The sequence below is a fragment of the Hemitrygon akajei genome, chromosome 14 (assembly GCF_048418815.1).
Source record: "Hemitrygon akajei chromosome 14, sHemAka1.3, whole genome shotgun sequence".
In the NCBI taxonomy this organism is placed as follows: domain Eukaryota; kingdom Metazoa; phylum Chordata; class Chondrichthyes; order Myliobatiformes; family Dasyatidae; genus Hemitrygon; species Hemitrygon akajei.
In genome coordinates, this window is record NC_133137.1 from 69522606 (window position 1) to 69545906 (window position 23301).

The following is a 23301-nucleotide window of genomic DNA, read 5'->3' on the forward strand; positions in this document are numbered from 1 at the left end:
ATAACTTTAAAATACATTATGCGTTCGACGCTAGTCATTTGGAGTTCTCACGTAACCCGGGACAAATGCGCGTTCAAAAAGAACGGTGGGAACGTAATGTTTTTTTTTATTGGGATGAGAGTACATTCTTGAATGTCTTTGGGCTTGACAGGTGAAGGTTTGGATTGGTGTAGACCACTTTTAATTTTTTTTGGGTTGAGGATAGAGAATGTAGTAGCAAGGGCTTGGTGGCTGGAGTCGCGGATCTGGCTTGGTGGATGACGAGTTTCCATCCGTCATTGAGTTTAAAGCGGCAGAGTCGTTAATTTGGACATTATGTTGGCAGTGACCGAAGGAAAGGCGGTTAATAAGCAAGTGATCGAACTGTTGCAACAAAAAATGTTACTGGAATGTTTCGTTCTTGGAAATACTCCAATTACGCTGGACAATATATGGTCGATATTTGCAATTATAATGAAGCGTAGTGTAATCTGTATCTCTCCACCTTGTTTGACATCATTAAAGGTCATGTTCCCTTTTCTCTCCATGTGAACCTTTTGATATTAAATCAGCTCCCAAGTTCTGGGGATAAACTGATTCTGTCATTTCTGGTGGATTGTTAGTTCTTCTGAGCTTGTTTAAACAGCATCAGAGTTAAAAAAAAAATGCTGTGTAAAATAAAAACACACACACCCAGAAAGCTGGGACCATTCAGCAGGTCAGCTGTGGAGAGAGGAAACCTGGGCAGAGCTTCGGGTCAGTGAGCCTGCTGTCTTCACCAGGAAAACAATCAATGTAACATGTCCCAGAATCTGTATATACACTTTGCCAGTCTCTCTGCAGAGCCTCACACCGCATTCCCACTTCTCCTTGGAAGACTGTATTGCTAACCCAATTAGTTCCATATTGATTTGCAGCTTTGCAGACCTCTTGTCTGTTTTGGATGCTTGAGAACATTCCTCTTGTGTACTTAACATCTGTTCTCTTTATACTCAAGTCCTGGTTTTGCAAATCACTTGTAGTTAATATCTGGTTTTGCATATTACTTGGACTTATTATTTGCTCTTTTTCTCAACTTTCTCAGCTGACCCCACTTGGAGTAGGACATTTTTGTTGGCATCTCCACAGTGGAGGGTGGGGGAGGACCTCCTATCCATTTTCAACTAGTGATTAATGATGCCTCTTGATGTTTTTCTTGTAGCATTGGACTGTACTACTTGGGTTTCTGTCTGGGTATCATTATGCCAGTACCTGTCACTTCATCCTATGCATTCATCAGTAATGCTCCATTGTAACTACTTTCAAGCTTTTATCTGTGCTGGATCTGCCATCTCATTTGCAACCATCATTAGATTTTTAACAGGAGGTTCAGCAGATGCTGGAAATCTTCAGCAACTCACACAAAATGCTGGAGGAGCTCAGCAAGTCAAGCAATATGTATGGAAGCAGATAAGCAAGCATTGTTTCAGGCTGAGCTCCTTCACCAGGACTGGAAAGGCAGAGGGCAGAGTGCAGAATATGAAGGTGGAGAGAGGGAAAGGGGGACAAACCAGCAGCCGATATTTGAGAGTAACAAGCGCCAAATGCTGGAGGAATTCAGCAGGTGCATCGGCATCTATGGAGAGGAAGAAGCAGCTGATGTTTCAGGCTACTTCATCAGGCTACTGTAGGTGGTAGGTGAGGCCAGGTGGAGGATGAAGTCAGAAGCTGGGAGGGAATAGGTGGAAAGGGTAAAAGGTTGAAGAAGATAGAATCTAATCAGAGAGGACAATGTTCCAGGGAAGGAAGAGAGAAACCATAGGGAGGTAATGGGCAGGTAAGAAGAGAAGGCTGAGAGGTTAACTAGAATGAGGAATGGAAAAGAGAGAAGGGGGGAAGGGGTGAAATTATTGAAATCATTGTTCGTGCCATTGGGTTGGAGGATAACCAGACTGAATATGAGGTGTTACTCCCCCAACCTGAGTTTGGCTTTATCGTGACATTAGAGGAGACTGTGGACAGATGGAAATGAGTATCCACTGGGTGATCCTGTCTTCTGTGGCAGAGAGAGTGAAGGGGTTCAATAAGGCAGTCTCCCAATCTGGCTGATCCCCATCTTCTACATCATTGGCCTGTTCAATGTGATTCTTCAGCTACTATATTATCAAATTCAAAAGGGAAATTTCCTACACCAACTTCTGGTTTAAGATGGCTCTACTTAAGATGGGAAACAGCTTACTGGTGGTTCGTAAAGCTAGAAATGCAACTGAATAATTTATTAGTAACACTTTTTCTGTGGTAAGTTGTGGGTAAATGATCACCGCAAATAATGAAGAGGTGAACAAAGGCAAGGCTGACTTGAGGGTCAAGGCATGAGGGTGCAATACAAAGTCAAAGCAAAGTCAAGACATGGTTGAGGAGAACTGTTTGGAGTGAGGTTGAGGCATGTTTGGGTTAGAGTGAGCGGAGCGGAGAAAAACTGGAGTAAAGATGTTTTAGAGCCCATCCACCTAAACCAAGAGTGAGGCTGGATTGATCTAAGTGCCAGCTGATTTGGAAAGGTCAATTATGGGCCAGAATGTCTTGGTGGGGCCCAGGCCCAGAGTGTGTTGAGGCAATGGGGTCCTAGTGCAGGGTCCACCTGGTGTTTGGACAATTTAAATGCCAGGCCAGATGGACTGAAAAGGAAGCGTGTTGGGACTGGCTGGGGCATTTCTGATCACTGCTTCAGCACATTTGCTCCACTGTCTGTGGTGCTGAGGCTGTGAGATTGCTCCGGCTGTTCCAGGCTTCGTGTCCATGAGCTTCACGGCAATTTGACACTGTGTGTTAGGCTGAGGCTATGGGCCTGCCTGGCTGCTCCAGGTTTCGTGACTTCGAGCCAATTGCACCCTGAATGCTGTTGCTTGTTTTTATTTTTTGCAAGATCTTTTTCCTCTCTCTACATGTTGGGTACTAGTCTTTTTTTAAAAAATTGGGTTCTTTTGGGTTTCTTGTTTTGTGGCTGCCTGTAAGCAGATGAATCTCAGGTGTATAGTTTATGCAAATTTTGAACTTTGAAGACAAGACTTTCAGATATCTGTAGGGACAAGGAAATTTCCATCATCAGGTGTGATTGTTTAGTAGCAGTATTCTGTGGCTTCTTCATGGTGTCTATTGTCCTTCCTTCCTCCAAGACCATCCTTCTAGTGCAAGGGTTTCCAACTGCAGTCCAGGGAACCCTTGCATAGTGGTAATGGTCCAGGGCATAAGAAAAGTTGGGAGCCTTTTTAGTGGGTCATGCAGTTTAAATTATTTGCTACAGCTGGCTGTTCTCCATCATTGTGTTTCTTTGCTGCTGGAACTTTTTTTGTATATTTTAAAACATTGACTTGATCATGTACCAGACAATATTAATAGAAGCTCTTACCGAAAACAATCTTCTCTTCCTCTTGGTCAGCTCGTAATCACTTCTTCATGGCAGAAGATCATGACTTAACTTTACAAAACTTGTAGTTCCAAGATGTGATGCATCTGCATTTGCATGCTGACATTGTAGAGATTAATTTTGCATCTTCTAAGGTAGGGGTTCCCAAACTTTTTTATGCCATGGACCACTAGCATTAACCTAGGGGTCTGGGTCTCCAGGTTGGGAACCCCTGTTCTAAAGACATTTCAGATATGCACCCTGGAATTCCTGAACACTCCACTCTGCAAGCTCCCAATTTCTCAGTTGCACCAGGAACCCTTACCTTTATTTGAGAAGCCTGATGGTTCAGGTTACCAGTAACACAGGACAAGTTCCTTTATGTTGTTCAACTTTGCTAAACCTATGCTATCAATATGGTAGAAGCCTCTTTCCATTTCACGGTTCTTGATGATATTTCTCTTGACCACTGGATCATTGTACTAACATGATCCTGGTGCTTCCATGAGCATTAGTATTGGTTTGCTAGAACAAGACTTGTACTTTCGTCTAAATGGGAGGAGGAGCTAAAGGCAAAGCCAATGGTCATGGAGATGAGACTGACCTACTGGAATAGTGATTAGGCAGAAGAACCTTTCCTCTTAGTCCTTGTTTCCCAATCTAATCCCAACTTTATTGGCCACTGGATGGAGGAGCAAGGAGGTGACATTGATTAGGTGTGGATAGAATTGTTGTTCTTTTCCGCGCCCTGTAGTGAATTGGGCAGCAACCTTGCCAGTTCTGTAGCATTTTTGTCTGTTCTTTATGAGGCTGAGTTGCTGGCTTGATGCTCAATGCCAAACAGATGGAAAGCATGCAGATAATTGGCTGGTTTCGAAACCGAGACCACTCTCTTCGGAAGTCTAGTGCTGATGCTAATGCACCAATGGTCGTCTTGTATGAATAGGACAGGCACTTGGAACTCTGCTTTCCAATGACCTGGGGTGTCACCAAATGTCTCCTGTCTCATTGGCAGTGTGCTTTGTGCAATTGTCCTGCTGAAAGACTAACTTCCTTCCCAGTTTAAGCTTTCTGGCAGAGGCTAGCAGGTTTTATCCAAGAACTCTCTGTATTTAGCAGCATTCATTTTCCCATCAATCCTGACCAGATTTCCAGTCTCTGCTGCTGAAAAGCATCCCCGTAGCTTCACCATACTTTTCAGTAGGGATTGTGTTACCTGGCTGATGTGCAATATCTGATTTACATCACACATATGCTTAGTGTTGAGGCCAAAAAGTTCTACTTTAGTCTCATCTGACCACAGAACTACCTTCCATATCTTCACAGTATCTTCTAAGTGACACTTTGCAAAGTCTTTATGGGCAAGTCAGGGCTTCTTTCTTGCTACTCTTCCATAAATATCCATGTTGTGCAAGGCCTTGGAGATTGTGGAGCCATGACCTTCATCTCCAGTTGCAGCCACTAACTTCTGCAGCTCACTCAGAGTGATCTTTGGCATGACGGTAGCCTGTTTTGCAAGTGCCATTCTTCTCTGGTGACTAATTTTAGAGGGGTGTGCTGACTTGGGCAATGTGGCTGTGGTTTCATTTTTTTTCCACTTATTCAGGATGGACTGCACTGAGCTCCAAGGTATGTTCAGTGCCTTTGAGATAGTTTTGTACCCTTCCCCAGATTTATGCTTCTCTACAATCATTTCCTTGACTTGTCTTGAATTCTCTTTTGACTTCATTTTGGTTTGGTCTGTTGAAAATTTACCATGTTATTGGACCTTATGGGGGGGGGGGTATTTATTCTTATGAATTCATTGCAAACTGGTGAACCTCCAATTTTTTTTTACATCAACAAATTGGCTGAGTTGGTAAGGTAACATACAGTATTGCACCTGAGGAAAATTAGCATTGTAATTACAAAGGGGATGAATACTTCTTCAGCCTGACAACTTTGGTTTTTCATTTTTAGTAAATTGTTCAAAGGTTTTGGAATTTTTCTTTTGATTTGACATGATGCTCGATGTTTTGTAGATTAGCTCAAAAATCCTACTTCAATATATTTTAAATTTAGAAAATGAGACAGTAAAATGAGAAAAGTTGTGAGGGCTGAATATTTTTTCAAGACACTGGATACTCAACATAAAGCCTCATTCATATGTTTTAGTTGCAGTTATGAACTTGTAGCTTTTCATTCTTTTACCGTCTGTTTACCATGTGATTGTTAACTCTAATGGCATGACAACATCCCTTGGTCTGTATTTGCTAGGCATGTTTCCTTGCCTTCAAGCAAACTGAACTAGAATTTTTTTTTTTTGGTTGTACTATAATTATAACAGCAGGCCGCTTTAAATCGGGAGGTAGAAGCTGTGTGGCTTTGCTGACATCAGCAGCAAGGCCCACTTCTGCAGTTGTGTGACTTGTGGTTTTCCTGTCTCTCAGGTTCCTGTGGTTAGTTGGTTTACTCCAAAATGGCACAGATAACTTGGTTCTGTTGGAGAAATGGTGACTACTGCCATAATTACTCCCCCTGTAGCTTTTCCCTGCCTACTTGTAGCGACACCATTATGCATCTCAATATTATTTCCATCAAAATTGCAATTCTGCTTGCCTTCTGAACGGAAGAACCTCAAACATTGGTGTTGGGTTTGTAATCTCATGTCATTTAAGCTGCACACTAATCTGTCCCTCAACACTCTTGAACTTTCTAAAATTGCTGCCTTGCTAAGCAAGTCCCCCAAGGTGACAGTGTAATCCCCCATTTCATCCACTGGCATCTGATCATAAATTTGTAACTCTGAAATATTTTGAACAATGCTGTGTTGGAGATGCTTTTAACTACTCAACTATCTTGCTAGATGGGTGACTATTATATTGACCACCTCTCCGAACAACATGGCTTTTAAGTCCTATATGCAGATGGTCTTCAGCATTGTTTCATGAGGCCTCTGTATTTTCATTAACCTTTTAAAACATGTCCAAACGTTCCAGGTGAACACCCCTTTGCTTTATAATTCAGTATTTTCCACACTTGCTAATTTATTTTGTTTGTGTTGTTTCTGCCATCCTGCCAGGGCTCCTTTTCTGAGTGTATTATTCTTTATTTTAGGTTCAAAGAATGCCTTTTTTTGCTTCCACATGTTTGATTACTCACCCAGTTCTATTTTCTACAGCCTGAGACTCCAGTGTATCCTATCTCTGTCACCAGTGTAGTGTATTGAATTTTCTATTGAACTGATCTGCAAAGCACAGTATCATTGCTGCTCATTTATTCAAATAAACATAACCTTTAGTTTGTGGGAATCAGTCATCTGCAAGGAAGGTGCTAACACTGTAACAACGCTAAGCTTGTAGCACGGATTAAGACTGTCGGAACTCGACAACCTTGGGTAACACCTCTCCATGCAGCGAACAGACAAACAGAACATCATCCTTTGTTCATGTATTTAGTTACTTGTGTCTCAGCATATGCAGTATTGTGGTGTTTGTGTTACAATGTGCAACAAACCACATCCGAAGTAAGGGGTGAGAAGTTGTAAATGCAAAACAAAATTCTCTTAACATTTCAATCACATTTTCTCATTTGTAAGTTGGAAAAGTGTAGTGCTAATATAATGTCTTATCTAATGAGATTAGTTGAGAATTGAATGTGAACTCCGACCAGTGATTCAGGACGTAAGTGTTCCCTGCAGAAAGGGTCTTGCACTGAGACTTCTAAGAAACTTGTATTTTAATCACTTCTGCAACTATAGGTTTGGCGGGAAGGAACCAATTCGACTGGCCTTGTTCTGTCAAGTTTATGTTAATATTATATTATGTCACGTTAAGGTTGTCATTTGTGTGTAGTAGAAAGCACTTATGCAAAAATTACATGAGGCATTCTATGCGAGGAGAGCCCACAAGAAAAGTTCCTTCAGGTTATATATGTTTATGAGCAATGGTGTCTAATGCTTTTTCTTGAATTAATGCAATGAAGTCATAGCTGGTCATCTCTGGCCCATGGAATACACATCATATACTTTATAGGAATGAATTCCAGAACACTTCCCATGTCCTGGACATGTACAGATGATGGTGACATAGCCACAGATTTCCAGGGAATTTGCCTGTTCTTCCTGTAACAGCAGGGTGCCGGGGTAGAGATACGTCTCTACCAAAGGAGGTGTAAGATGCTCCTTCCCTTTGCTAGCCTGTAGGTAATCCGTGGACAAGGCGTGGCACCTGTTTAGCCCCCCACCCCCACCCCACCAGATCAGAATCGTATGAAGCCATGGGAGCAGGTGGTATGCCATGGCCGTATGAGCAGCTGGTGCATATCAGAAGTGCTGGTTATGTGATCACTGATGCCAGGCAGACAATCTCTGAAGAGTGTTGATAATGGCTGGGGTCACCTGCCTTGTAAGAATACAGCCCAGAAGAAGGGAATGGCAAACCACTTCAGTAGAAAATTTGCCAAGAACAATCATGGTTGATTGCCTATATCAAAGGACATGGCACTTAACAAACAATCCGATAACAGTGCAGCTATTTGTTAGCCTTCAGGTTTGGGTGGTGGGGCCATTGCAAGTGCCCTGGTTGTGTAGATGAATGTGGTAGTAGATTCCGGGAGTGTTTATGGGAAGAATAGATGGAATTTGGATAATTGGGAACTTGATGGTTGTCTTGGACAAGCACCTTTTTCCATGCTCTCTGACTCTGACTCCAAGTGTCATAATTTGGAGGAACCAAGCTGTAGGTCTTGGAATTGGACTCTTCAGCGGATATCCCTGCAGTGCAGCTATGAGGTTGAATATTTTGTGGATAACATATCTGGGACCACCCTGTAGTTTGAAAGATTTTGGGGATAGTGGGCATGAGATACAACCAGCTAGACAATGAAGTGCAGGCAGATAATTCAGGAGATCCCTGAGAGCATCTTGCTCTTAAATTGTATTTAGTTCTTGAGTACGTGCAGTCTGTGGGAGCGTTTTCCAATGAGGAGTGAGCCCAGACCACGGATAGTTCAACAGTAAGTGAGGAAGGGGAGGAGGAAAACAGAGCAATAGTTGTAAGAGTGGTGCAGCAAACAAACGTTTGTTGTTTCAGGGTGGCATGGTACTGTAGTACTTTATAGCACCAGCAATTGCAAGTGTGTAAGGAGTTTGTATGTTCATCCCCCGACCGTGTGGGTTTCCTCCCACGTTCCAAAGACATACAGGTCAGGGTTAGTACATTGTGGAAATGCTATGTTGGTGCCAGAAACATGGTGACGCCTCCAGGCACATACTTGCACTGTGGTTGTTGGCATGACTAACACATTTCACTGTCTGTTTTGATGTTTCAGTGTGCCTGTGACAAAGCTGTTCTCATCTTCAAAGACAGTTTCCTTTACCTTTAATTGTTTCTAGGATAGGCTGTGACTTTCCTGTGTTGGGATTAAGGATACCTGTGGGAAATTGATGTCAAATATAGTAGAAAAGGAGTGGGAGGGGGAAGGTACAGAAATAATTTGGAGATAGGTTGCCCAAGGGTAAGAAATAAAATCGTTTTCACTAGAACCAGATCAAGGGAGAGCACAAAGGTCTGCACTTATGCAATGTATTCATATGAAACATTAATCAAGACAATTGAGAGGAGATTTGATAGAGGTATACAAAATCGAGGCGTATAGATAGAGTAAATGCAAGCAGGCTTTTTTCCACTGCCTTTGTGTTAAGTGTGAAAGGTTTAAAGGGACAATGAGGGTAAGAACTTCACTCAGAGGGGAGTAAGGGAGTAATACTTGCGCTGCCAGTGCAAGTATTGCATGTGAGCTCAATTTCAACATTTAAGAGAAGTGTAGATAGGTATGTGGGTGGTTGGGGTATGGAGGACTATGGTCCTGGTGCAGGTTGGTGGGTGTAGGCAGTTTAAATGGTTCACTAGTTGGGCTGAAGGGCCTATTTCTGTGCTGTACTTTTCTATGACACTATGACTAAAGTTGAGCTATTGGCACTTTTATTCACATGGGTTTGCAATCATATCGTGATCCAAAGACTTTTGTAAATGACAGGTAGGTATAGTTTCCTAAAGATTGCAAGTATTCCTGGATATAAGATGGGAAATGGATATCAGGAGAGAGTACAGCAGAGGAATATTTTGCTGCTGGAGAGATGTCCTGGCAAAATCAAGGTTAGAATCTTTCTTGGCGGTAAATTGATCTGTAATTGCATTACTGGTACTAATTCTGCAGGCTGCTGACTAGAGGGAAAGACACTGAGGAACATATTTGTAGTGCAATGGAGAGATGTGCAAAAGGGCAAATATAGTCTGGGATATCAATCGGAAAAAACATGAGCTGTTTTTGAAGTTAGTTCAGAAAAGCTTTCTTGACAGTATGCTTCTGGTCGACCTTTAGAAACATAGAACGTTACAGCACAGAAACAGGCTTTTTGGCCCTTCTTGGCTGTGCCGAACCATTTTATTGCCTAGTCCCACTGACCTGCACCTGGACCATATCCCTCCATACCCCTCTCATCCATGTATCTGTCCAAGTTTTTCTTAAATGCTAAAAGTGAACCCGCATTTACCACTTCGTCTGGCAGCTCATTCCACACTCTCACCGCTCTCTGTGTGGAGAAGCCCCCCCAATGTTCCCTTTAAACTTTTCCCCCTTCACCCTTAACCCATGTCCTCTGGTTTTTTTTTTTCCCCTGGCCTCAGTGGAAAAAGTCTGATTGCATTCACTCTATCTATACCTGTGGTAAACTATGTATACCTGTCTGGACATGCCCCTCTGCTGACTGCTCCTGTGGCTCCTCTCACAGACCCCTGGATAAAGGCGATTGGAGGCACTGCTCCCCCCTCAGTCTCCGAGATGCTGTGCTCCGTTTTGATGCTAATAAAAGCATATCGTTCACCTCCTGTCTCCGAGAGTTATTGATGGTGCATCAATTTTATTAGCAGCAATTTTAAAACATGGAGAGCATTTTACGACCCGACAGATTGGATATTGATCCTCAATCTCCGGAAGCCAGCATCGCTTTTGAACTCTGGCTTGCATGCTTCCAATCGTACCTGGAGGAGATTCATGTGACCGAGCCTGCAACGATGCACAAAATTCTCCTCTCCAGAGTCAGTCTGCAGGTCTACTCCCTGATCAGGGACCTGCCGACCTAACAAGGGGCACTGGATGCCCTCAAAAGACAATACCTGCGGCTGGTGAACACTGTCTACACAAGGCGACGCGGCGGCAGTGGGCCGGAGAGTCGAGCGCTGAGTTTGTCTGGGCCCTACAGACACTCGTGCGGGCCTGCGACTGCAGGGGACTGATGGCGGAACAGCATGCGGAGCTCCTGGTACGAGACGCCTTCGTTATGGGGATCAGGTCAGTGTACGTGCGCCAGCGGCTGCTGGAACACGCCAATCTTACCTTACATTCGGCGATCGAGCTGGCCGACACACTGGAGGCTGCTCTGCACGATGCTGACGCTGTCCAGGCGTGCGATCTCCTGCCAGCCCCGTGGACGCTGCAGACCCCGCAACCCGCCGGCGAATCGACCTCGGCTGCTGCCAGTCGCGAGTCCGTGAAGACCCCGCAACCCGCCGGTGAATCGACCTCGGCTGCTGCCAGTCGCGAGTCCATGAAGTGTTACTTCTGCGGACTCGAAAAGCACCCCTGAAAACGCTGCCCGGCCCGAGAAGCTACCTGCTCCAGCTGCGGAAAGAAGGGCCACTTCGCCAAGGCCTGTAAGTCTAAACCACGAGAGGGGTCGAGCAGCGCCGCGTGCGAGGGCACAGAATATCGGGACTTTGCGTTACTGGTTATGCCTCAACTGTGTGCCCCTGTGCTATTGGGGCTTGACTTCCAGAGCCACCTGAAAAGTGTGACAATGGAGTATGACGGGCCCCTCCCACCAATCACTGTCAGAAATTCCCAGTTTTGTGGGACTTCGTCACATACCCCGCTACTGACCACACACACACACCGACCTGCACATCCCACCCAACACCATGCCAACAGCCGCACTACTGACACCATTGCAGCCTCTCCACCCTCAAGATCCCTCCCCCACCGCTATTCGCCAACCTGACCCCCGACTGTAAACCTGTGGCAACTAAAAGCAGGAGGTACAGTGTGGGGGACAGGGCCTTCATTAAGTCGGAGGTGCAGCGGCTGCTCAGGGAGGGGATCATTGAGCCAAGCAGAAGTCCTTGGAGGGTCCAGGTGGTTGTTGTTCAGACCGGGCAGAAAAATAGGATGGTCGTGGACTATAGCCAGACCATCAATAGGTTCACGCAGCTTGACGTGTACCCCCTACCCCGCATCGTGGATATAGTCAACCAGATAGCTCAGTACAAGGTGTACTCGACCATAGACCTGAAATCCGCTTACCATCAGCTCCCCATCCGCCCGGAGGACCACCCCTACACCGCCTTCGAGGCGGGCGGCAGGCTCTATCACTTCCTGCGCGTCCCCTTCGGTGTCACGAATGGTGTCTCTGTCTTCCAGAGGGAAATGGACCGGATGGTGGACCAGTGCCAACTGAAGGCCCTATCTGGATAATATCACCATCTGCGGTCACGACTGGCAGGATCACGACACCAACCTCCAACGATTTTTCCAAGCGGCCAAAGCTCTTAACCTCACCTATAACAGGGACAAGTGTGTGTTCGGAACCACCCGACTTGCTATCCTTGAGTATGTCGTGGAGAACGGGGTCATTGGCCCTGACCCCGACCGTATGTGCCCCCTGTTGGAACTCCCCCTTCCCACCACCCTCAGAGCCCTCAAACGGTGCCTGGGCTTCTTTTCCTATTACGCCCAATGGGTCCCTCACTACGCAGACAAGGCACGCCCCCGGTCAAATCCATCGCATTTCCACTCTCAGCCGAGACCCGCGCGGCCTTCAGCCGCATTAAAGGGGACATTGCCAAAGCAACAATGCATGCGTGGACGAGACCATTCCCTTCCAAGTAGAGAGTGACTCCTCCGACTTCGCGCTGGCTGCTACCCTCAATCAGGCAGGAAGGCTGGTAGCATTCTTCTCTCGTACCCTTCAAGGCCCTGAAATTCGGCACTCTGCGGTGGAGAAAGAAGCCCAGGCCATAGTGGAAGCTATTAGGCACTGGAGGCACTATCTCGCCGGCAAAAGGTTCACCTTGCTGACCGACCAGCGCTCAGTTGCGTTCATGTTCAGCAACCAACAGTGGGGCAAAATCAAAAATGATAAAATTTTGAGGTGAAGAATAGAACTCTCCACCTACAAGTATGACATCCGGTACTGGCCTGGAAGGCTCAATGAGCCCCCTGATGCCCTATCCCGGGGAGCGTGTGCCAGTGCGCAGCTCGACTGGCTATGCGCCCTCCATGCAGATCTTTGCCACCCGGGGGTCACCCGATTTTACCATTTCGTGAAAGTCCGGAACCTGCCTTACTCCCTTGAGGAAATCAGGACGATGACCAGGGACTGTCAAGTCTGCGCTGAGTGCAAACCGCACTTCTACTGTCCTGAAAAGGCACAACTTATCAAGGCCACCCGCCCCTTTGAGCGATTGAGTGTCTACTTTAAGGGCCCCCTTCCTTCCACCGACCGCAATGTCTACTTTCTCAACATAATCGACGAGTACTCGTGGTTCCCCTTTGCCTTCCCCTGCCCCGATATCACTGCCACGTCCGTCATAAAAGCCCTGCGCCAGCTCTTCACTCTGTTCAGATATCCCTGCTATATCCACAGTGATAGAGGGTCCTCGTTTATGAGTGACGAGCTGTGCCAGTACCTGCTGGCTAGGGGTATTGCTACTAGTAGGACCACGAGCTATAATCCCCGGGGGAATGGACAGGTGGAGAGGGAGAATGCCACTGTGTGGAAGGCCACACTCTTAGCCCTTAGGTCAAAGGGACTGCCGGTCTCTCACTGGCAGGAGGTCCTCCCCGAGGCGCTCCACTCCATCCGCTCCCTGTTATGCACGTCCACCAATGCCACCCCTCATGAGCGACTCTTTTCTTTAACCAGGAAGTCTGCCACTGGGACCACCCTACCGGCTTGGCTGACGTCCCCGGGGCCAGTGCTGCTCCGGAAACATGCGAGGAGCAATAAATACTCCTCGATGGTTGAGAGGGTTCACCTACTTCATGCGAACCCCCAGTATGCCTACGTGGTCTTACCTGATGGGCGGGTGGACACGGTCTCCGTCCGCGACCTGGCACCCGCAGGAGTACCAGACCCCTACTCCGAACACTCCACGGTGACTATGAACCCCATACCCACTGATGCATATACCCACGAGACACCACACACACCAAGCCCTACACAGACTCCTCACGACACTCCCATACCGGGCGCCTCACACACGCATGAGGGATTACTGACGCCTAACGGGCTGGCACCTCCAGTCAGGCCGGAGCCAGCACAACCACCATCACCGGTGCAATCACCACCAGTGCTACGTAGATCGCAGCGCCAGACTCGACCGCCTGATAGACTTAACCTGTAAATATATTTGTAAGAAACTTTGCCCCGTGGGGACTCTCTTTTAAAACGGGGGGGGGGGGGGGGGTGAATGTGGTAAACTATGTATACCTGTCTGGACACGCCCCTCTGCTGACTGCTCCTGTGGCTCCTCCCACAGACCCCTGTATAAAGGCGATTGGAAGCACTGCTCCCCTCTCAGTCTACGAGATGCTGTGCTCCATTTTGCTGCTAATAAAAGCCTATCGGTCACCTCCTGTCTCCGAGAGTTATTGATGGTGCATCAATACCCATCACAGTTTTATATACCTCTATCAAATCTCCCCTCAATTCTTCTACATTCCAGGGAATAAAGTCCTAACCCATACAACCTTTCTCTGTAACTCAGTTTCTCAAGACCTGGCAACATCCTTGTAAACCTTCTCTGCACTCTTTCAATCTTATTAATACCCTTCCTGTAATTAGGTGACCAAAACTGCACACAATACTCCAAATTCGGCCTCACCAATGCCTTATACAACCTCACCATAACATTCCAACTTTCATACTCAATACTTTGATTTATAAAGGCCAATGTACCAAAAGCTGTCTTTACTACCCTATCTACCTGTGATGCCACTTTTAGGGAATTTTGTATCTGTATTCCCAGATCCCTACACTTGTCTGTATTAAACTCCATCTGCCATTTCTCAGCCCATTTTTCCAGCTGGTCCAAATCCCTCTGCAAGCTTTGAAAACCTTCCTCACTGTCCACTACACCTCCAATCTTTGTATCATTAGCAAATTTGCTGATCCAATTTACCCCATTATCATCCAGGTCATTGATATAGATGACAAATAACAATGGACCCAGCACTGATCCCTGTGGCGCACCACTAGTCACGGGCCTCCACTCAGAGTAGCAATCCTCCACTACCATTCTCTTGACTTCTCCCATTGAGCCAATGTCTAATCCAATTTACTACCTCACCATGTATACCTAGCGACTGAATCTTCCTAACTAACCTCCCATGTGGGACCTTGTCAAAGGCCTTTCTGAAGTCCATGTAGAAACATCCACTGCCTTTCCTTCATCCATTTTCCTGGTAACCTCCTCGAAAAACTCTTAATAGATTCGTTAAACATGATCTATCACGCACAGAGCCGTGTTGACTCTCCCTAATAAGTCCCTGTCTATCTAAATGCTTGTAGATCCTATCTCTTAGTACTCCTTCCAACAATTTACCTACTACCGACGTCAAACTTAGCGGCCTGTAATTTCCTGGATTACTTTTAGAGCCTTTAGACTTTAGAAAGGTAGCATTGCTGAACAGGCTTAAAGGAAAAGAGAACCAGGTTAAGTAGAACAAGTATTGGGGGGGAGGGAGAAATACAGTGCTGTGCAAAAGTCTTAATCATTATATATAGTGACTAACACTTTTGTACAGTACTGTATTTGTCAATGCGGAATGGAGAGCAAGTTTGTAAATCTGACAGAGGGGTGTGGGACAGGTGGCAGACGAGGAAAGTCAGTGGTGGGGTAGTGCGGGTATAGATGCACCCAACCCTGAGACGCCAAGCAAGGTCAGTTGATTCCAAGTAATTGGTTTATTGATCATATAGAATGTATCTTTGGTGCTTCCTGCTCCCCCCTCCCCCCAACTTCCCCTTATCACAACTATGATTTCCGCTCTCAGTCCACAATAGCGACCCATTTCAGAATCAGGTTTATCATCACTCATGTATGTCATGAAATTTGTTTTGCTTTGTGGCAGCTGTACTGAGCAATATATACAATTATCGCAGTACTGATAAGGCGTGAGAGATGATGGGAGAGCGTGAGAAAATGTTGGCCGCAAACAAAGGAATCCAAACACATATTTCATAGGCATGTGATTAGAGATGGTTTTCAGAGAATTGTGAATGGTCAGAGACCAAAACAGAAATGTACTCATGGTGATGGATGGTGTAGCTTGGGTGCTAACAGTACTGTACTTCAGTCTTCACTGAGGAAGAAGGTACAGGTGAAGTTTCAAAAAAGAAAGATTTCAGATGGACCATAAATTGATAGAGGTGTTCAACAGATTAGGTGTACTTGGTACAGGTAGGGTGCATGCTTAGTTGCCTAGGAGGAAATCGCAGAGGACCTGGGTACAATTTTCCAAACATCTGTCAATTCAGGGTTTGTGCTTGAGAACTGGAAACTACTAATGCTGCACTCTTTTCTAAAAAAAAATGTGGTGCAGGGATAAACTCAGTAACCAAGATTTGTCTGTTCATTTCAATTTCAATACTAGAGACAATTGGGGCAGAATTAGTAGTCATTTGAGCAAATACTGTAAGAGGATTGGAGTTAACCATAGTTAAGTGCTGTTATAATTATACGGAGATTACACTGGACCTACCTCTCTTTCAGAATGGATGTACCGGCATTGGAGGTTGTCCAAAAGAGATTCTATTGGGCTAATTTCTGTGGTGTGAGCGTTGTCCTTTTTTAATGAGCAGTAAAGTAATGAAAAGTGATCTCATTGAAATATAAAACCTTTAGGGGGCATGTTAGATGTCAAGATGTTTCCACCAAGAGGAGAATCTCAGAGCTGGTACAGAAGAGGAAGTGAGTCCTTGGGCAGATCAGCTATGATCATATTGCATGCTGGGGGCAGGTTTGAGAGGCTAAGTGACCTATTTCTGCTCCTGTTTCTGTAAGTTTGGTTCATGTATGGCTTGATTAGGGAATAATTGATTAGCATAAGCTTGTGGGGGAATTGCATCAAACTTTGTTAATTCTTGTTTTAATTAATAGTTTTGAAGAATGAGAGAAATGCAGTTGATATGGTAAAAGTGGTCCTACAAAAAACCATTTGTTAAGATGCCATGTAGTAGGTGTGACACCAAGTTGGGAGGTGGTGAAATCAGAGGCTGTAGGTTTGAGAGGTGAAGGATTGTTATTGGCACTGGCTGGAAATGTGTAGAAAATTCCTCAGGGCTGGTGCAAACAGAAGAGGGACCACTACTTGAAATATATTAACAACAGACTTACATAGACACAGGGTACAATTGTAAGTTTTATAGATGATACAAAACCATGGATTAGAAAGCTGAGGAAGATGGTAATAGACTCCCAGATGGGTTGTCAGATGAAATTTAATGTTGAGGAATCAAGTGTTACAAGTGTAAATCTCAGACTATTCTCCATGGAGGTGAATTTTCAAGAGCATATGAGATGGTGGATTATTCTTATCCAGAGCTGTTACAGACCATAGGCCAATTGTCTTCCTCCAAGTTCCTCAATTGTGTGATGTGGAGTGGAGCTATAAATGGATCAGCATATTTCAAAATAGGAATCTCTCATTCTATACCATATTTTTGAAAGTTCCTTCTATACAGTGTATTGCACATCTATAATAAATTCTAATGCAAACTTGTCACATATATTGCAAGTCATCTGCTATTCATAATGCATCGTTGCTTTCACTGAAGGAGGTTGTAATAAATTATTAGGCTTGTGTTAGCATTTTTCATCTTTAGTGAAGTAAGTAAGCATTTATGTTTTATAATTTTACATGGTGGCACAGTAGCATGGTGGCTAGCACAACACTACAGTACCAACGATAAGGTTTAATTCCCGCCACTGCCTGTAAGGCATGTATACGTTCTTGCCCTGACTGTGTGGGATTCCTCCCACAGTCCAAAGACATACAGTTTGGTAGGTTAATTGGTCATTGTAAATTGTCCTGTGATTAGGCTAGAGTTAGGTTGTGGGTTGCTGGGTGGTGTGGCTTGAAGGGCCTATTCTATGCTGTATCCCAGTAAATAGATAAGCAATCTTAGAAAACTCCTGTTATTTATTGCATATTTATAATAAATTCTAATATGAACTTGTCACATATATTGCAGTCATCTGCTACTCGTGATGCATCATTGCTTTCACTGAAGGAGGTGATAATAAATTAAGCTTGTGTTTAACATTTTTCATCTTTAGAAACAGATGTAAGCATTTATGTTTTATACAGTGCCTATAAAAATATTCACCCCCACCCCGCCCAGAAGTTTTCATGTTTTGTTTTACAACATTGAATCACAGTGGGTTTAATTTGGGATTTTTAACACCAATCAACAGAAAAAGACTCTTTCGTGCCAAAGTGAAAACAGATCTCTACAAAGTGATCTAAATTAATTACAAATATAAAACACAAGATAGTTGATTGCATAAGAATTTACCTCCCTTTAATATAACACTAAAACATCACTGGTGTAGCCAGTTGGTTTTAGAAGTCACATAATTACTGAAATTGAGTTTTTTTTTGGAGACCTGTGTGCAGTCAAGGTGTTTCAATTGATTGTAGTAAAAATACACCTTATCTGGAAGGTCCAACTACTGATGAGTCAGTATCCTGCAAAAACTACACCATGAAGACAAAAGAACAGTCCAAGCAGCTCTGCGAAAAGGTTATTGAAAAGCATTTGTCAGGAGATGGATACAAAAAAAATTCCAGTCACTGAATATCCCTTGGAGTACAGTTAAGTCAGTCATGAAGAAATGGAAAGAATATGGCACAGCTGTAAATCTGTCTAGTTTGTAAATCTCTAAGGCCGTCCTCAAAAACTGAGTGACAATGCAAGAAGGGGACTAGTGAGGGAGGCCACCAAGAGAGCTATGACAACTCTGGAGGAGTTGCAAGCTTCAGTGTTTGAGATGGGAGAGACTGCTCATACAATAATTTGCTCTGGTGCTTCACTAGTCATAGCTTTATGGGAGAGTGGCAAAGAGAAAACCACTGTTGGGTGGGGGGGGGGGGGGGGAAGAAAGCTCACATGAAATCTCTGCTAGAGTTTGCCAGAATGTTTATGGGAGACTCTGAAGTCAGCTCGAAGAAGGCTCTATAGTCAGATGAAACCAAAATAGGGCTTTTTGGCCATCAGACTAAACACTGTTTGGCATAAATAAAACACTGCACATCATCAAACACATACCATCCCTACTGTGAAGCATGGTGGTGACTGCATCATGTTACGAGGATGCTTCACTGCAGCAGGGCCTGGAAGGCTTGTGAATGTACAGTAATAGGTAAAATGAATGCAGCAAAATCCTGAAGGAAAACCTGAAGAAGACTGCTAGAGAATTGCGATTTGTGAGAAGATTTGTTTTCCAGCAAGACAATGAACCCAAGCAAAAAGCCAAAGCTACACAGGAATGGCTTAAAAGCAACAAAGTTAATGTCTAGACTGATCTGGCCACTCCAGGACCTCAATTCAATTGAGAATTTTTGGCTGGATTTGAAAAGACTGTCCACTCACAATCCCCATGCAATCTAACAGAGCTTGAGCAGTTTTGTAAAGAAGAATGGGGGAAAATTGCAGTGTCCAGATGTGTAAGCTGATAGAGATTTATCCACATGGACTCGGCAAGATGCATCTACTAAATACTGACTTGAAGGGGCTGAATGGTTATGCAGTCAATTATGTTGTGCTTTATATTTGTAGTTAATTTAGATCACTTTGTAGAGATTTGTTTTCACTTTGGCACGAAAGAGTCTTTTTCTGTTGAACAGTGTCAAAAAAGCCAAATTAAATTCACTGATTCAAGGTTGTAAAACAATAAAACATGAAAATTTCCAAGGGGAGTGAATACTTTTTATAGGGACTGTAATTGGCAGGAAGTGCATGGAGCCATAGATTATTTTTTAATACATAAACTTGCAAAAATATACCTGTAGGCCTTCACAGAAATGTAATGGCTGAAGCAGCAATGTGGCAAAAATCGTGAAGAAGGGTCTCAAAAGGTTGACTGCTTAATCATTTCCATAGATGCTGCCAGACCTGCTGAGTTCTTCCAGTGTTCTGTGTGTATTGCATGTGGGGCAAAATGGAGCGTTAATAATCAAAATTTTGGCAACAAACTGGGTTTAAAGAGCAAACATAAGAGAAAATGGTGATACATAATGATTCAAACATGAGGATATCTGCAGATACTGGAAATTCAGGTAACACACACAGAATGCTGGTGGAACACAGCAGGGCAGGCAGCGTCTATAGGAAGAAGTACAGTCGATGTTTCGGGCCGAGACCCCTCGTCAGGAGTCCTGGCCTGCTGCGTTCCACCAGCATTTTCTGTGTGTTGCATACGTAATGATTATTACCTTTGCCTTACGGTTCCATTTTTGAGCTTTAATCTAATTAAGAATGACAAGGCAGATGTCGTAAAGGTTCTGTGCGGACAGATGAGCCATTCATGCATGTTGTACTCGTATATATCCAAATGTTGTTTACTCATCTGCTTTTTCTGGCTCGTGATGAATAAACCAACTGAGATGTTCTAATTTTGGTTGTGGTATTTTAAAACTAATTTAATGCATTAATCGTGTCTTTAAAATGATAATAATGAAGTCAGAGCTTTGTGTCTTGTTCCTGAATTGGTATGCTTTAACCCTAATATGGAATCTTACAATAATCATGGATTACTCAATAATCATAGATCAGAATATTTTACAGTCAATGTGTCAAAAATGGTTGATGAACCAAATTGGAAAAATGTAGGAAATATTCAGATGTCGGCTTGTATAGACGAAGGAAAATATCATTATCATTTTATACCTGTCATCTTTCACCTGCACGTTATGATCAATGTTATTACCTGAAGTTTTTTGTTGTTTTATCATCTGATGTGGGAAAAATTAGGCTTTTTTGTATTTCAGGCTTTAACTATCTACAGTATTTTTCCAAAGAACCAAGCAAAAGGTGCCTCATTAAATAGGGGTTCAATCCACAAGCATTGAAACATGTGCAGCAACAGATAAATTCTTTGGTCTTTTGTTCTCATGCCACTAGTGCCTGAGATTAAGAAAGAATCCAGAAGCTATTAACAAACCTATAGTGTAAGAATATAACAGCTATTAACAAACATTTAACAAATATACAGTATTTAACTTGTACAGATGCCTGACATGCTGCGAGCTCACAAAGAGTTAGGCTACATCCACACTAGACCGGATAATTTTGAAAACGCCGGTTTTGCTTAAAAACGATAGGCATTCACACTAAGCGTTTTTGAAAATTCTTCAGTCCACATTGAAACAGAGATTTTGGCGAATCTCCTCCTCCTGCGCATGCGCAGGACACATCTACCGAAAACCAGCGACGTGTATGGTGTCGAATCTCGCCATGAAAGTACGCGTTTGTGCAGTTACAGACTAGAAAAACTTAAAATGATGGACAGCTGTTGCCTCTTGCACAGGAGAACGTAAAAGAAAATACTGGAGCGTATGGAGGCAACCGACAGGGAGTTCACGGACAGATTGACCCGGCTGACGATGAACATTGAAAAACTGACTAACTCTGTTGCATTAATAAAGCACCTTGTTAAATCTATAAAACATGTCTGCATCAGTGTTATCTTGTATTTCCATACAATGTTACATTAGGCTGTTACACATCTATTGTCAGAGAAGTACTTGCATAAATAGGTAAACCACCTTCATATGAGCAAGGACAGAAAACAGGGCAAAGTGAGTACAGTATACATTTATTCAGTAAGCTATGGGTCAAAGTATTTGGTGAGTACATTTCTAACTTTTCTGGCTTCAGTCTCGTTGCCGTCTGTTTTGAAATTGTTAGGTTGCGTACAAGAAAACAATGAAATACTGTGCTGCCATCTGACAGCGTTTTCAGATTTCTCCGGTTACCCCGTCCACACTGCTCTGGCCAATCCAGCATTTTCAAAATTACACACCCTGGAGAGCGTTTCTGAAAAGCTTTGGTTTCGGGCCAAGAAAACGTCGTTTTAGTGTGGATGGAGGGTAAAAACGAAGAGAAAAAGCTTCGGTTATGGATTTATCCGGTGTAGTGTGGACGTAGCCTTAGTGTCACCTTGAATTGTTCAGATTTTCATCTAATTGTTACAAAATTTAATATGCCACAACACTTTATTGGAATTATTTTACTGACCAGTGGGGTTGGCAAAGGTATCAAGAGTTAATATTTTGATACTATAAAATGTTAATTTACCATAGATGTTGCATAACGAAATAATATCTCCACCATCTTTTCCATTTCACTGGTCTTTAAGGATACTTTTTTTCATCGGCAATCTCTTTTAAAACAATTTGACTAATTGTTAGCAATACCAAAATTGAAATATGAGTAATTGGCTTTGTGTTTATGCCAGGCTATTGGGTACTGAACAGCTAATGAAATTCTTGTGGAGTGATATGCTGTTGTAAAGCAAGGAGATGTGGCAGATATTTAGTTTAAAAACTGGTCTTGCTGTTGATAAAGGGATATTGTCCAAGATAGTGAGAAAAGCCCTTGCTTCAGGATATTGTGGGATTTGCTTTTTGCCCAGGAATTTTAACATCAGTCAAAAGATCAGTCAAAAATTAGCCTGAGTATTCATAGCAAACCCCTTGAAATAAGTTTTCTCTTAATAGTTGTATAACAATGCTTAGCTCACTTTTGTGCAAGAATGCATATACAAAAAAAATCCTGTACATTATGTAATTTGTTTTTCTGGTAATAACAATGTTCATTGGTGATTTTGTCTTGAAAGCCTGGGGGTGGGTGGGTGACAACTCTTTTCAATTAATCTCTTCCATATTTAATATTTTTCTCTAAAATATTGTTTAAAAATAGAGGTGTCATTTCCATTTGCTGGTTTCATGAGACTTGTATTGAAACTGTAGGGGATTCCACTTGCTGCAGCAGTGCTAATGAACTTCCGTTTGAGATATCTTGCAGGCAAATGTAACTTGTAATGAATTTTAAATGGCTTCTATCAAATTTGTGGTACTGATAATTTTACATTTATGTATCATCGAGTATTATCATGAATTTGTGTATTTTCTGATAATTGCAGTGTTCTAAAGTGATAAAAGTACGTTTACAACATTTGGTTTCCTCTTTCGGACTTAATCTTCTTGAGTGTTAAATGGAATTTTTTTTAAAAAAGGTCAATTGGGAAAATTAGTAGAAATTTGGACTCATCTTAGAAAATTAATTTGGATTTGAAATGTGATGTGTGGTATAAAGAAAATTGCGAGAACTTTGAATTTATAAAAACCACTTTAATATACCAATAAATGGTACTGCCCTGGTGAGGTCCTTCAGCTTTGTTTTGAGAGCCCTCCATCCAGAGGTTCCCAACCTGGTGTCCACAGACCCTTAGTTAATGGTGGGGGACTATGGCATGCAAAAGGTTGGGATCCCCTGATTTGAAGGAAGGTTTTATTTTTACTGTTGCTGTGTGCCATAATGTTATTCAGGAAAACTTCCTTCATGATTTGCACTTTGTCATGCTTTGGATAACAATAGCAGGTAAAATTTTGCTTGTTAAATTTTGCGGAAGTATGAAGACGTCAAAGCAAGGCAAAATAGAACTAACCATTAGCATATCATTGAGACAAGTCACCAGAACCTCCAGGCTAGGGCAGCATGGCATAGATCAAAATGACTATAACTCCTACCTTATGATGTCATTGCATATTTGTATAATAAAGCAAGCAGGCGCCAGACATATAAATTATTCTGGATTAAATCACAATTTTAA

At 43.2% G+C, this 23301-nt stretch overlaps 1 protein-coding gene across 1 annotated transcript in view; it reads left to right on the forward strand.

Annotated features, from left to right (window-relative positions):
• The window catches only part of LOC140738673 (cAMP-dependent protein kinase type II-beta regulatory subunit-like), a 104618-nt gene that overhangs the window by 1068 nt on the left and 80249 nt on the right, over positions 1–23301 (forward strand). The window lies entirely within an intron of this gene.